The 16,148-nt window shown below is 45.8% G+C and overlaps 1 protein-coding gene across 1 annotated transcript in view; it reads left to right on the plus strand.

Moving 5' to 3' along the window:
- Window positions 1-16,148, plus strand: part of LOC129558805 (uncharacterized) — a 169,069-nt gene that overhangs the window by 92,828 nt on the left and 60,093 nt on the right. The window contains exons 6-7 of the mRNA XM_055430244.2: window positions 5,582-5,688; window positions 10,497-10,623. The gene's annotated coding sequence lies outside the window, so the exon portion shown is untranslated. The remainder of the gene's footprint in view (window positions 1-5,581; window positions 5,689-10,496; window positions 10,624-16,148) is intronic.

Raw genomic sequence — 16,148 nt, forward strand, 5'->3', positions numbered from 1 at the left:
CCAGCCATCTCATCCTCTGTCGTCCCCTTCTCCTCCCACCCCCAATCTTTCCCAGCATCAGAGTCTTTTCCAATGAGTCAGCTCTTCGCATCAGGTGGCCAAAGTATTGGAGCTTCAGCTTCAACATCAGTCCTTCCAATGAACATCCAGGACTGATCTCCTTTAGGATGGACTGGTTGGATCTCCTTGCAATCCAAGGGACTCAAGTTGTCTGATTCCAAAGTGCAAATTAGTTTTCTTCAACATATTGGCCCAAGAAGAAATCAACTGGTTGCTGATCGCTAGACTTTCCTACATGTACTCAGTAGTATGCCCAGCTATAGAAAGACATATCAAAATCTTCTTAAAGAAACTGCAATGTCAAAATCCTTTGAGGTAGAATTTCAATGGCTTTCTTTCAACCTTAAATTATTTAAGCAGCAAATAACTTAGCAACTACAAATAATAAAGGCAGTAAATGAGACGGAACTCATTTCCACTTAGAAAAAGGTTTATTTGGATTCTCCAGTGTCAGCCCCTAAATAAATGCTATATGAGTTAAATATCTATGCATAAAAAAGTAACAAAGTATCAAAATGAAATTAGGTAAATTTTTAAAATCTGAATTTGGGAGATGCTCTTCTAAGAAGCAAAATCTGGAAACCGTAAATGAAAATAACTGATAGATATGATGATATAATTTTTTAATTTACATTTTTACCAAAAAAATAATCCAAAAATTGCCCCCAAATTGCTCAAACAGCACAGCTGGGAGGAAACATTTGTGGCCGTTGTTAACAAGGAGTTAACGTTCTTACCTGGACTGTGCTCCGCTTTACTTCCTCATGGCCCTCAGCATCAGTTTCAAACTGAGGCCCTTACCCTGGAGACGCTTTCCTTCAAGCCACCAGCCCTGCTTCACTTCCTGAGCCTGTCTGCATCCAGAGTTCCCAGGACCGTGAAGAGCGTTAACCAGGTCTGGGTGGAAGCTCTGGTTCTGCTGTTCACAAGCGACATGACCCTGGGCACGTGCTGCAGCCTCTCTGTGTCTCAGGGTAAGAGCACAGCGGGGATGGCAGCAGCACTGAGCTCACAGCGCTTGTGTGAGAGTCACTGAGCACTGTCTGCTGCACAGCAAGGGTGGACTGCACGGCAGTCACGTTCCGAGTCCATCCCCATACAAGGGCGTTCAGCACACAGAGACGCCCAGTACGTGTTTACTGAATACACAGCTTCTACGAACGAATGAGAAAAGGATGTGTGAGCTTGTGCTCAGTCACGCAGTTGTGTCTGACTCTTTGTGACCCTGTGGATTCCTCTGTCCGTGGCTCAGAGAAGTAAGAAAAGGTATGGTAGGAAACACACAGGAAAATGCACTGTCTGCAAATACGTGGAAAGAGGCTCAATCTCAGTAATAATGGGAGAAACACAAATTAAAGCAACATTATTTTTTTAACCTCTGGATTGAAAAAAAAATGTTTAAATGGCTGACTGATTATATCCAGTGCAAGTAAGGTTGTGGTGTATTCTTCCTACACATGGTTGATGGAATAGAATGTAATAGAATAGCCCTGGAGAAATATTTGGCAATAATTTTTAAACCTTAAGTACACACATTAAGGAATCCCACCTCTAGGCATCTAGCCTGCAGAAATAATACTTGGGTGTGGAAAGATACTTCTTTAAGGATGCTCATTACACATTGTTTGAAATTTAAAACATCAGAGATAACATGAATGCTCATCAGTTAAGAACTACTTTAAAAAATTGTGATGCTTTCACACAAGTAAATGAAACAGATCCAAAAACTGCCCATGATATATATTCTTACAAATATATACTTAAAGAGAGAGCAAACTGCAGACCACTATGATAATAGCTAACATTGGTAGAGTGCATGTGGGGAAGGTAAGCGATCTGCATGGATTAACTTCTTTGATCATCCGTGCTACTGCAGTCTCTTCAGAGGTAAAACAGGGGACAAGACTGGATAAGCCCTAAGATCCTTCTCGTCCTAGCTCTAAAAGGCTGCCTCTAATAAGGTCCTTTTTTGAGAGCCATCTCCCTTGGAAAAGACTGCGACTTGATGGTGCCTCTGGGAGCTGGACAGTCAGATTGATGTCTATTCTTACGGCTTCTACCATGGAGACTCTGTAGGAGATGATTCTGCTCCCTGAAAAATATTCAGTCCTGTCCTCAGACATTAAACAGAATGAGATCATTGCTGATTGGTGAAGAATGACTTTCTTACATTAAGTGAAGTGGCTTCCTCTTCGAGCCCGCTTTTAGAGCAGCGCGGCCTCCAGTCTCCTGACTGTGTGGGAGACGCCAACCACACGCTGTCCTCAGGGTCTAATTGTGGACGAACAACACGTTTCAGCACCCCCACGTGCACAGAGGCTGGCCTCCCTGTGGTCCTGGGGCCATGATGCTGGCAAGGGCCAGCTCTCACCCTGGTGTCCGCAGTGGGGGTGGCAGTGAGGTGTGGTCAGCTGGAGGCAGTTGCCCGTTCTAGCAGAGCCTCGCGTTGGTTCCCCTCACCATCCACTGCAGGCAGGTGCAAAGGAGCGCCCTCAGTTCTGTCCTGTGGAGAAAGGGCAAATTTAAGGGGCAAACATGCGTGGAACAGTGTGGGAGTATAAGAACGTGAGTAGTGAGTTCAATATTTTGACTGTGCTTTTCATAGTTTTAGAAAAATCTTATCTTTTGTGAAAACATAGCAAAAAGGTTACTCCTACAACTGCTCTAATTTTAAGTTTTATTTTAAAGCAGAAAAAATGTCTCGTATCTGAGAAAAACAATGTATTTATTCATAGGTACAAATTCAAAGTACAAAATAAGCTCTGATTTGTGCTTATTTGATAGAGACTCTTCATCAAATAAAAACACTTATTGCATAATCCTATTCCAGACAGTATCACCTCAGTTGTGAAATCTGCTGGGACTTATGTGGATACCTTTAGAAGCACTGGTGGCAGAGGATGAGATGGTCAGATAGCATCAGCATCTGAACGGACGTGAGTTTGAGCACACTCCGGGAGACAGTGAAGGACAGGGAGGCCTGGCGCGCTGCCGTCCATAGAGTCACAGAGTCAGACATGACTGAGCAGAACAACAAGCAGCCCTGGTGAGGAAACGCCCACCGGGGGCTGGAAAAATTGGATGAGCTGGTCCAAGGCAGAAAGAAGGCCCGCTTCTGGCATGCGTCAGACAACGCAGGTATCAGTTTGGAAGCTGACGGTTGTCTGTTGCCAAGATCAGAGACGTGCACCCTCTTACGTGGCCTGCAGGAACCCATGCAAACAGGGCGTTTAAAAATTAAAACGAAGATGAGACAGGAGAACAGAACACAAGTGGACGTTTGTGTTTTATGTGACAGGCTATTACCAACTCAGCTCTCAGAGCAGCGTTAATATGCAGATGTCGCATCAGTAATCAAGTTTCTACATTATACCTGAAAACCATCTGCTGTCTTCTGCACCAAAGGCTGAATAAAGGCCAATAAAGTCACAAATAAACGAACGCTATTCCTAAAGGATTTTTTTTCCCAAGTGGACTAGCCCACCTACTCGCTACATAAGGTATCGGCTTTGAGAACTGCAGAGTGCAGACTGAATATCTGGCTTTACTCCAGCTTTGTGTTCAACAAGCTAGCAAGTAAGAAATGTAAATCTACAGCTCTGAAATGAGACTGAAGCTCAGCAGGCCCCTCCTGTCTCTGACACTGGCTCCACGGACCCTCGGCCACTACGGAGACACAGCTTGGGCTTCCCTAGTGGCTCAGTGGCAGAGAATCTGCCTGCCAGTGCAGGATACACAGGTTCGATGCCTGCTTGGGGACGATCCCGCGTGCCAGGAGGTAGCTAAGCCTGTGCTCCACATCTAGTGAGCCTGCACTCTAGGCCCTGAGCTCTGCAGCACGTGAAGCCATCGCCACGAGAGGCAAGCCTGAGCAACAATGAAGAGCCAGCACAGCCAACAAATAAGCATCCAAAAAGCTTTCTTTAAAGACCTAGCTCGTTGCTACTTTGAACTCATGGCCGGCGTCCCGCTTTGTCCGTCACCACCCTCCAACCCTGGCTTACCTGAAGGGAATGAAATGCCCTGCTCCCATCTGGCTGCTCCTCCAATCCGCGGCCGGAGGCGCAGCTCCCTCGTCCCCCCCGAGGGCGGTCTCCTCCAGGAGCCTTGGGTAAACCTTGGGAAGAGACGGGGTGGAGGCCACGGTCGGAACGGCCAGAGGACAGGCTCGATAGTGCAGGCACGTGTGCTGTTTCCTGTAAGACTTGTCTTCAGCGGCAACATGGGCGCCCAGTGCTGACTTCCTGGAAGCCCTCCTCATGAAGGTTCTATCCCTTGTCTGTTCACAACGAAGTTAGCCCCCTGAGGCTCCTGCATTTCCTCTGGAAAGCCCACCCGCCTCCTGGACATGGCTGAGTCCCCCAGGTATCCCGGCCTGGACTCTTACACTGGGGACCCAGACACACAGTAAGAACAGGAGAGTAACTGAGTCATGCATTCCTGAGCCTGAATTCTGGAGAGGACAATAATTGAGGGAAATACTGGTTATTCATTTTATGTTGAAAAGGCTAGGTTTCTAGCTTAAAAACTAGTGCCCCTCTTAGCCAACTTGCTTAAATGTTCTAGGTCTGTTGAAAAACTGTTATACCTGCTCTTATTTCTCCATATGGAAGACTTCATTGCTCTTCAGTTTTCCCCTTCCAGTTCAGACACAGACTGTCTTTCAGAGGGGCTCAAGAAGACTGACCCATTAAACTCCCCAGTGCTGGCAACAGAGGCTCTGCTTAAGAATGGAAAGCAAGACACAACCAGCCTTCCGTCAGAAGCAGACTGTGGAGGAAAAAAAAATCCTCTAGACACCATTCTGGAGAAGGAAATGGCACCCCACTCCAGTGTTCTTGCCTGGAGAATCCCAGGGACTGGGGAGCCTGGTGGGCTGCCGGCTATGGGGTTGCACAGAGTTGGACACGACTGAAGCGACTTGGGAGCAGCAGCAGACACCATTTTCTGAACTTAAGCTTTTATTTATTTCTGTTGCATCACCAAATTATTTCAATTTGGGGTAGTATTTTAATATAGAAAAAATGTAAAACTCTGGCATATTTGACGTTTGAAATTATGCTGATTGGCATATATTTTTAAACATATAAATAAGACAGCCATCAGTGTTTGACAATTTTTTACACAAAATGGATTGTAAGAAACAAGTGAAAGGGAAAGTGTCAACAAAATTTTTAATAAAATTTAAAAGACAAATGCACAGAATTGGAGTAGGTGTATTAAGTCCATGTGGAATTTAAAATGACTTTTGTGGTTTATAATCCTTTTAAGATTCAATCTGGAAAATTGGTTTGGAACAATGAAAACATGAAATCAAATCATAAAGCAGACTAACGGATAAAGACTATAACACAATGGACATATTTTATCCTGTCTGTTCACGATGAGACCTTATTTCTTTTCTTTTATGAGCACAAAGATGGCCTACATTAATTTGCCTCACAATAGTCATGACTTCTTTTGCAATATTCTAACTAATTTTAAAGCTCTAATCTGATCATGTTTTTTTTAATGTTTACAGTTGCTTACTGGTTCAGTTCTTATATATATACCAAAGAAAAAGTCACAGAGGTACTGATGCTCATACAGCCATGGATGTCACAAAGCAGCTGCTTCGAGGATTAGAGCGTAAGTGTGGTTTTTAGCGCATTTACATTTGACTTTAAAATTATCATCTTTGGATGCGAATATTGCTGATGATCAGTGTCTGCCAGGCACAGACTAGATAGACAAGATCAGAAACCACATCTTCTCACTGAGGGTTATTCCCCCACTATTTCTGTGCAGCTTTTCAGAGCACATTGAAATTCTCTGCTGCGGTCGCCATGTGACTGCATTTTAATGTACGGCTGCATGTCCCAAGGGCAGAGCAAATTATGCTCCCTGAACCCTTTATCTGTAGGCAGCAATACAACAGGGCAGTGTAAAATAGAAGACAGATTTATTTAGACATAAACAATGTAAAAAATATTATTCGATACAAGAAACATAAAATCCAATATCCCAATAAATCTAGCTGGAAAGCCTTACCTTATTGCTAAATGATTGCACAAAAGAACAAACTTTCTTTAATGTTTCCAGGTCGACAAATACATATGTTCTGTCTGCAGCCTCCTAACTTTGTCAGGAGCTGTAAAGTCCTTCCCTCTTGGGTGCCAGTATTTCTGAGGAGGTTTACGGGATTTCAGCATGTATCCTGCTGCAGCTTTCAGGAGGCCCTGGCCTTGTATTTATCCCCTGATATCTGTGGAAAACGGTGGGCGCTACTGGAGGGTAATGCTCTAGAGCTGCTGCTTCTCTGTCTTAAATTATCACCAGTTATAGAAATGATCCGGGCCAGCACGTCTCAGAGCTTAGCATGCATATATATCACCTGAGGGTCTTGCTAGAGCGCAGACTCTGAGTCAGTTGTTCTGGGTGAGACCTGCGAGTCTTTATTTTCAACAAGATGTAGCCAGTGCTGCCTGTCTCTGGGACGTATCTGGTGTTGCAAGAATCTAGATGACCTCACTTCCAAAGGAGAAAAATCTGACCCAAACTGGACTTAGAAACCTAAGTTTGCACAGATCCTTAGGACCATTGTGCCGGAAGGTCTATGACCCTCTTTCTGTGTGCGGGCCTGGGTCGGGCCTAGGGGCACAGGTGAGGGTACCTGGCGCCGTCCTTTCTATTAGTGCTGGAGGGGGGTGGTGGAGGGAGCCCGGGCCGGACGGGGAGGGCTGGCGGAGCTCACCACGGGGTCCAGAAGTCCACTTCCTCAGTCCAGCCCGCGGTCCTGCCAAGCCCTGCCAACACCGGCCTTCCTTCTGGCTCTCTCATGTGGTACCTACCTTCTCCCAGCATTCCACGTTCCCCAGACCTGTTCAGTTCAGTTGCTCAGTCGTGTCCGACTCTTTGCAACCCTGTGGACCGCAGCACGCCAGGCCTCCCTGTCCATCACCAACTCCCGGAGTTCACCCGAACCCAAGTCCATTGAGCCGGTGATGGGCTTTATTGTAAATCTCTGCATTCCAGAGTCCTAGTCAGGAATGACTCACTGTTCCTTGATGATGGACACGAATATTATCCTGTAGGTGAGGTCGAGCCCTGGAAAGTTTCTAGCAGGAAAACAGCCCTGGAAGAGCTAGAGTTTGGTCTGAGCTGTTGAATATCCCGTCAACAGTGCCTAGGGCAGTGTCTGTCAGTAAGACTTCAGTGAGCGTTGCTGAGCGAGGAAGGAATGCATGATGCCTGCTTGTTTCGGGCTGGCTTACTACCTGAAGGGCCAAGAGTGGCTTAGGGGATGTGAGAGTTGGGGAGGATGGTTGGCCACTCACCTGTTCTGAGTCCCCACACTAAGCCCTGAGGCTGACCTCATTATTTCCTTTTATGAAACCCTTCCCATGATCAGAGAGCAGTGAGTACAAACTGGCTTCTGTCTGAGTCTGAACCCAGCGCTCTCTAACCCCAGCAGCTTTATCGTGAGCCCACTGCTCTTTCAGAAGACGTTATACATGTGTTGCCTGGAACTGTGCACTGCAGAGCAAGTGCGTTTTGGATGCAAATATAAAATGGCAACAGGAAGTGGGGCAAAATGATTAAATTCTCAGGAGGCTTAGCAGCTGATCAGATCTGGTTTCAAATTTGCTTCTTTCACTTTATAGTGATCTTGGGCAAATTAGTTACCCTCTCTGTGTCTGATTTCTCTTCCATAAATGGCAGTAACAGGCCTGCTTCGCAGAACTATGTAAGACAAACATAATATAATGGAGGAGGAGTTTAGCAGATTATTTAACATATACACAGTGCTCAGTACATGGAAATTCTATTATTTATCTTTATTGTTGTTAACAAATGTGCTTACATTTTACTTGGAAAGAGATAGACTGAATAATTAAGGAAAATTCTTTTTAATTAGGATGTTGTGAAAAAGCTAGAAATTTCTCAGAATAAAATGCCGGATGGTTTATTGCTGATGACTTAATTATAATTTTGCCTAAGGACCATGGCCAGAAAATGCTTTCTAGTCACACAATTCTATTTTTTCCATGTTTTCTCAGCTAAATAAAGAGGGCAGTCATAGTATTGACCTACTTCATAAGTTTTTTGAAGAATGTCAGACTCGAGTGTATTAAATAGTTTGAAAAATGCAAGTAAGATATACATTCTTATTAATAATTATCTTTTCTTCTGAGCTCCAATCCAAAACTACTTTGGTAAGCCACTGACTGAACAGTCTTTCTCTATCAGGCACTTGTCAATTGGTAGAATGGAAATGCCCCCAAGTAGTGTTGGAATATTTTGGAGAGTTTCCATGACAACCTATAGACTGCTTTAGAACGCCTTAACTCTGTAAGACTCAGTTCTGTTACAGTCAAGATAATCAATCACAATATTAGACCAACTTGAAGTATAATTCAAGCCAATTTCCATTTTTATTGAGTACATCATACTTTATATAATAATTTCTCTTCATAGTATGCCTTTCACCTTATGTGAAAACACAAATAACTTGCTTCATCCGGCAACTGCCATCTCACCACTTACGCACAACCACATCTCATGGATAAATATTGCTTAAACATTTCTTTTTCTTGGAAATATTTCCTTGATGACATTTGCCAGGCCAAAATTTTGGAATTCTGTTAAGTTCCTCAGTGTATTTTTATGCAAGACCAAGTGAAACCCTGGCTTTAGTATTAGAACTCTTGCAAGAAAAGTGGATGATCATTTGATGACATAATATTTTCTTTGAACACGATTTTCCGTTAACCTGATTGATAATTTCTACTCAGAAATCTAGTTACAGAGAGAGAAATCAAGGACAATGAAGTCATTAACATATTAACAATGCACTTTCCTGGCTGAGAGAAAGGTGCAATTAAGTTGTTCTGATTAATCACATGACAGAAAGGAAGGCTGTACAGAGTAATGGGGGCCGAGGGGCTGAGGCCTCAAGTAGAAAAGAACAATTATGTTCAAACCACTGTTTAACTTCCAGGGAAATCTGTCATTCAGTGAATCGTGCCTTTAGGAGACCTCTCAGTTGCCTATCGCAGCCCACCTTGGACAAATACTAAAGTCCTGTGGGCAACTTTAAATATATTTGCCTGTAGTTTGTATACCAACTTTCACTCTTTCCCTCTCCCCATGGAAAGCTCATAAATAATAGTTGAGGGATTTTTTTTCTCCTCTTACCCTTCTTTAAAAAAAAAAAAAAGACCTGCAAATTTTAAGAACTGTGATAATTTTCCTGATATTTATATAACACGATGAAAAATATATTTGTCAGACTCCCAGAACTCCCTGGGAGTTTGGGGTTAGCATATGTAAACTATTATATATAGAATGGATACACAGCGAGTTTGTACTGCACAGGGAACTGTATTCAGTAACCTGTGAAAACCATGATGGAAAGAATATGAGAAAAGTATAATCACTTTGCTCTATGGCAGAAGTTAACATTGTAAATTAACTAAGCTGTCGTTGTTGCTTAGTTGCTAAGTCGTGCCTGACTCTTTGCACCGCAGGAGCCCTCCAGGCTCCTCCGTCCGTGGGATTTCCAGACAGGAATACTGGAATGGGTTGCCATTTCCTAGTCCAGGGTATCTTTCTGACCCAGGAATTAAACTCGCATCTCCTGCTTGACAGGTGGATTCTGTACCGCTGAACCACCAGGGAAGCCTGTAAATTAACTATACTTCAGTGAAAAAAAAAAGTTGTCGTAACTCCAGGGAGAATGCTTTTGCCAGGCCTCTGAGTGAGGCGAGAGGGCGGAGAGTGTTCTGGTGTCGCCGGGCTCCTTCGGGCGGGGCCTTGCTGACTGACCAGTGACTTAGGCAGAGAGGGAGTCAGTGGGGAACTGAGAGTGGGAAGGGAACTCTTGGGAAGGAGAGGGAGGAGAGAGCCTCAGAGGCGATCTCGCGGGTTTGCAGCCCCAGAGACACCGAGCCCCGAGGCTCCCCCCAGGGCCCCCAGGGCTCCGTGATGGACGGCTGGCCTGAACCGGCCTGCAGTGGGTGCGGGAAGGGAGACAGGCAGTCTTCCTACAAGAGAGGGGCACGGAGAATAAGGAATCAGAACGGGCATGGAGGACTCCAGAGCTAGTCCTGGGCTCCAGGCAGGACAGAGTGTCCCGTGGAAGGAACACGGGCTTTGGGAACGACAGCGAGAGGAGAATCTGAGAAAAAGGTGACCAAGCAGGGCGGGGGCTGTGCAGGGCGTGGGATGGCCCCAGCTGCGAGTGTGGTTCTCTCCTCAGGGCCCACGGGTCTTCAGGAAACCCCCCCACCCCACCCCGAATCATCACATGCTTGGTGGGTTTGCAGAAGTCAGAAAGAAGTGGCTCTGTGAAGGTTTGGTGCAGCGAGCAGAGTATAAACATCCAAGGAGGATTCAGAAGGGAAATTCAGAGGAGTCTTAGATGACTCTGTTCCTTTCCTTGTAATTGTTTCCAGGTAGGACGAGGTCCAGAGTGATCCAAGTGAGTCCAGATCCAGAACCAATGATCCAGGGACTCGGGGCCTGAAAACAGTGTTCACTCAGCCACAGTCGTGTTAACATCGAGGACACGTCTGGAAGAACGTAAGCAGCGTCTGACGTTAGGGTGGAGTCTCCTGGGGCTCGCTCTGGTAGTCGTGCATGCGTTTTGATGGTGTCGTGTGTTTGTTACTGACTTGGGTCCTTGGATCCTTTAACCAATATAAACTGATTAGAGGCAGGATGAGGAATCCAGGCGAGGCTTTACTGGGACGCGCGCTGTAACAGGAGGGAGCAAACACGCAGAGTCTCCCTTGCCGCCTCCCTGGGGAAGGCCACTGGCTCCTCGAATGGGCCGACGGCGGGGAGGACGGCGGGACCGCCCTCTTGGCGGCGCTGTGTGCAGGCTCTACCCTGCTTTCTGGCATTGTGTGTCTTATCATTCATACGCACACAGTCCTTTTAGTCTCTTCCAGTTTCTCTTTGTCCTGCTGCTCACGCAGACATTTGTTTAGGTACGAGTGCCCCAGTGAAGGGTCCCAGCTCCCAGCCTATCTCATGTCCAGACCTCTACTCTTTGTGAACACATGTTGCTGGGGACCCGTCTATCCACCTGCTGTCCAGCTGTCACCACCGTGCCCCTCCAGCCTCACTTAAAAGGGTGTGGGGGTGCTCCAGAGTTATTATACCCTAAACAGGAGTCTGTCTGTCCCCATTATATTGGTATGGAGTATATGAATTTTCCTCTGGGCAGTACTTGGGAAACTAGACAAAGCGTCTGCCGTGGGGACTGTCTGCTTTTCCAATGGGCACTGAATACATTACTGAAGGGTTACTGATGGAGCCTCTTGGCTCTCCTCTGCCACCTTGGTGGACAACTCTCTACCGTGACAGGTTTCGGACACTAAAATCCAACCTTTTGGACTGTTGATACCTTCTCTATTTGCTTTATTTTATTATACCAAAGCATTCTGCTAAAATTATGTTAAGGCATGTCTCTTTAAAGTTAATTAAATTAGAGTATATTTTGAAATCCCCTTATGATTCCCTCAATTAAATGGATGTCACAAAAATAAATGAAAATTCCTGGTCTGGGGCATTCACTTGCATGAACCAAACAAATGAGTCAAGTCTCTTTTTAGTTCTAATATTCTAATAAATTTGTGTCAATATTTAGCTTCTGTTTTATTTGAGGTATATTAGTCTTGGCATTTAGAGAATGAATGTTGAATAGCTATATTGGTTACGCGGCATGAAGAGAAAAGCATCCTGACAGTGGTAAGATCCTGTGAGACCTGTAAACACTGTTTCACTGGCCTAAAAACAGACTTCAGGACTGAAAAGAAACAGACTTTCACTCACCCGTGAGCCACCACCAGTGTCCATCTAGGCACAAGTGTCTCCAGAGCTGCTGCTGCTGGCACTTCAGTCGTGTCTGACTCTGTGCGACCCCATACACGGAAGTTTTTCCAGAGCTAAGAACCATTAAATGATGCCTGATTATAACAAATTGTTCTCTTAGTTTAAACAAATAGTCTTTTCAAAGCAGTCAACCACATCTTTCTGTGAAACCTGAAGCTGTCTATAACAGTTGTTTCATATTTTTAAAAGCACTGAACCCTGCTGGATGCCATGTGCCCAGATAATACAACGTCTCTGTCTTGGAGCTGTGGCCTGCCAAGGAAGACAGCACTGTTCTCTGAGTTTCTGAAAGCCCAGGTGACTTGTTCATAGAGGCAGAAAGGTTTGGAGAGACGGGCTCTGGCGCTCCTTATCCCACGTAGCTGCCTCTGACCTGATTCTCGGTCTAGCTCAGAGGAAAAGTCCTGGTCCAGTGTTGGACCAGTTTACGTGCTGCAGCTAACAGACTAATAATTCGGCACTCCTTCAAATCTGTATTTCTTTTCTCATACTTTTAATTCTGTGTCGGGGTACAGCTGATTAACAAATGAAGCTTCAGGTGAGCAGTGACGGGGCTCAGCCATCCAGGTGTCCACTCTCCCCCAGACTCCTCTCTCATCCGGGTACCACAGAGCACTGAGCAGAGTTCCATGTGCCTCACAGCAGGGCCCTGCTGGTTATCCACTTTAAATACAGCGGTGTGTCCCTATCCACCCCAAACCCCTAACCATCCCTTCCCCCATCCTTCCCCCGGAAGCCGGAAGCTTGTTGTCTGCGTCTGTGAGTCTGTCTCTGCCCGTCAGTAAGTCCACTTGTGCCATTTCTGTCTAGACTCCATATAGAAGGGGCATCATGCAACATTTCTCCTTCTCTGTCTGACCCAGCTCACTCAGCCTGATACTCTCTGGTCCATCCATATTGGTGCACGTGGCATTATTCCATTCTTCTTAATGGTTGTGTGATATTCCACTGTGTATATTTACCACATGTTCTTTATTTGTTCCTTTGTCAACGGACGTTTAGGTTGCCTCCTTGTCTTGACTGTTGTAAACGGTGCTGCAATGAATATTGGGCGTGTGTCCTTTCAGATCATGATTTTCTCTAGGTATATGCCCAGGAATGGGATTTCAGGGTCGAATGGTGGCTCTATTTTTTGCTTTTTAAGGAACCTCCACACTGTTCTCCATACTGGCTATGTCCATTTACATTCCCACCATCAGTGTAGGAGGGCTCCCTTATATCCACACCCTCTCCAGCATTTGTTGTTTGCAGATTTTTTGATGATAGCCATCCTGGCTGGTATGAGGTGACATCTCACTGTAGTTTTGATCAAATCTATATTTCCTAGAGGTCATTTTCCTCTTTGTTTGCAGATTACTGGGGGAAAGGCGGACAAGGTTGGGCTGGGGGCAGACTCGGTTCTTCTCAGTCTCCCTAGGCAATTCTGTCCCTGCCCAGACTTACACGCCCAGCTCTGCAAAAGGACACCTGCCTTGCGTTACAGGCGACTTTGCACCGTCTGCGGCTACGCGGGCATGCTCTTGGATGTAGCCTTGATGCTCACACAAGCAGAACCCGGTAAGACGCAGAGAAAAGAGTGTTTGTTTTCCCTCAAGTCCCCTTAAATCCTTTGTGTGTGTTAGTTCTTTCCCCATCAATGGGTGAAATCTTGGCTTTAATGTTCACTTGTAGATAATGTTTTAAAAGTCCTCCAGGAGCTTCTAGTCAAAGCACAATCAGTTCAGTTCAGTTCAATCACTCAGTCGTGTCCGACTGTTTGCGACCCCATGAATCGCAGCACGCCAGGCCTCCCTGTCCATCACCAACTCCCAGAGTTCACCCAAACCCATGTCCATTGAGTCCGTGATGCCATCCAGCCATCTTATCCTCTGTCGTTCCCTTCTCCTCCTGCCCCCAGTCCCTCCCAGCATCAGGGTTTTTTCCAATGAGTCACAATATCAGTAATTAAAATGTTTATTCCAATATAGTAGTCAAAGCTGCAAACTTCAATCAAATAGAAAGCTTGTCTTCCTCTGTATTGGGCTACTTCCAGCTGAATGCCAATGGTGGTAAAATGCATGCCCGATCAGTCTCTTTATTCTCTGATTTATTCTTATTTTAAAGCTTTCCGTTTCAATCAGCCTGACTCTGACTTCTGCTCTGGGGGTGGGGTTAGACGGAAACACGAGGCAGTAGGAAAGGTCTGTGTTGCCGCTGTTGTGATGAGACGTTGTGTGGTCTCTGGGCTTCCTTCATGCTCAAAGCTGACTTTTCCCTGCTGGGTGCTTCTGAATGCTTTTCTGATATTTACATACTGAAAATATCCAACTGCCTTTCATGTAATCTGGGGATGAATCTCTTCCCACTTGCATCTCATGATTCCTGATCATTTTCACATAGTTAATCTCCACTCTTGGGAATCTCATCCATCCTACAAGCTGTCTTTTTAGGCACAATCCAAAGCAGTTCCCAAAGCAGCCTTCTTTTATGTGTCATACCAAGGCACACTTGGGTAAGCTTCACTTCAGCACCCTGACAGCCTGTTCTCCACATAGGCCACATGGGCAAAGTCTTATCGAAGTTTTGGCCGAATGCCCTGTGGTCCCCAGAACAAGGGGAGATAGACAGTCATGTGAAGAACCGTCCAGCGAATGTTTTCGTCTGCCCCCCATCCTGTGAGAAGCCTCCACGGGGCTGTTTCTCGTCCCGATCTCGGCGCAGGGCTTCCTCCCGCTTCTCTTCTCCCTGCTTCAGCTCAGTCGCCCAGTCGTGTCCGACTCTGCGACCCCATCGACGCCCCATTGACTGCAAGGCCTCCCCGTCATCACCGACTCCCAGAGCTTGCTCAAACTCATGTCCATTGAGTCAGTGATGCCATCCAACATAGCATCCTGCGTCATCTCCTTCTCCTCCTGCCTTTAACCTTTCCCAGCATCAGGGTCTTTTCAGATGAGTCAGTTCTTAGCATCAAGTGGCCAAAGTATTGGAGTTTCAGCTTCATCATCAGTCCTTTCACTGAATATTTAGGATTAATTTCCTTTAGGACTGACTACTTTAATCTCCTTACAGTCCAAGGGATTCTCAAGAGTCTTCTCCAACACCACAGTTCAAAAGCATCAATTCTTCGGCGCTCAGCTTTCTTTATAGTCCAACTCTATAGATGACTAATGGAAAAACTAGTCTGCCTTGACTAGACAGACCTTTGTCAGCAAAGTAATGTCTCTGCTTTTTAATATGCTGTGTAGGTTCATTATAGCTTTTCTTCCAAGGAGCAAGCGTCTTTTAATTTCATGGCTGCAGTCACCATCTGCAGTGATATTGGAGCCCAAGAGAATAAGGTCTCTCACTGTTTCCACTGTTTCCCCATCTATTTGTCATGAAGTGCTGGGACTGGATGCCATGATCTTAGTTTTCTGAATGTTGAGCTTTAAGCCATTTTTTTCACTGTCCTGTGTTAGTCCGTAACACTGATTGGCTATAGTTCAGGGCTGGCTCCTTAGCATTAGACTGGCTGCTTCCCACACCACCCTTCTTACTTGGTCTCCCCTCCCCCCTGTCCTGCGGGAAGGAGGAATGGAGAACCGATGCCATGGTGGCCCTGACCTTGCTGTGTGGTCACAATCTGTGTCCCTGAATCCACCGGGCTCACTGTCACATTCCCAGCCAAGTCTCTGAAGTGCGGCAAGCCAATCTAGCAGTTTCTGTGGTGACCCTCTGGCTTCTGCCCACCTGCCATTACCCGGAGACTGCTTAACTGCTGGACAGGAACAAGCCAGCCACGCTCTCTCATATTTATACTTTTCCAGTCTCTGTTCCTGACAGACTTCAGGGCTGTAAGTCAAACTTTTAAGTGGTTTTCCTGGAGTTCTTCCTGGAGGTAGAGGAGTGGTACATCCCAGCATGCCTGACCATGAGGCCGTAGTGCTCCAGCAGCTTTCCCACCACAGCAGTCCCTCCCCAACACCTTCATCCCGAGCTTGTTTATGTCCTCCAGTGTGCACCCGTCTGCAAAACTGGTCAGCCTTCTTTGCACACTGGCTTAGAAATTATAAAAGATGCTACCGGGCAGGAGAAAAGGTTGAAGGGGTCAGGAGGTATAGACTGATAATAAAGCCAAGGTCACGGATGTAATGCACAGCATGGTGACGACAGTCAATAATACTGAACTGCATGCTTTAAAGCTGCTCAGACAGTAAACCTTAAATATCCCATATAGTTATAAAAGACAG

Source organism: Moschus berezovskii, chromosome 8 (assembly GCF_049115385.1).
Source record: "Moschus berezovskii isolate FMDL1 chromosome 8, NW_MosBer_1.0, whole genome shotgun sequence".
NCBI lineage: Eukaryota > Metazoa > Chordata > Mammalia > Artiodactyla > Moschidae > Moschus > Moschus berezovskii.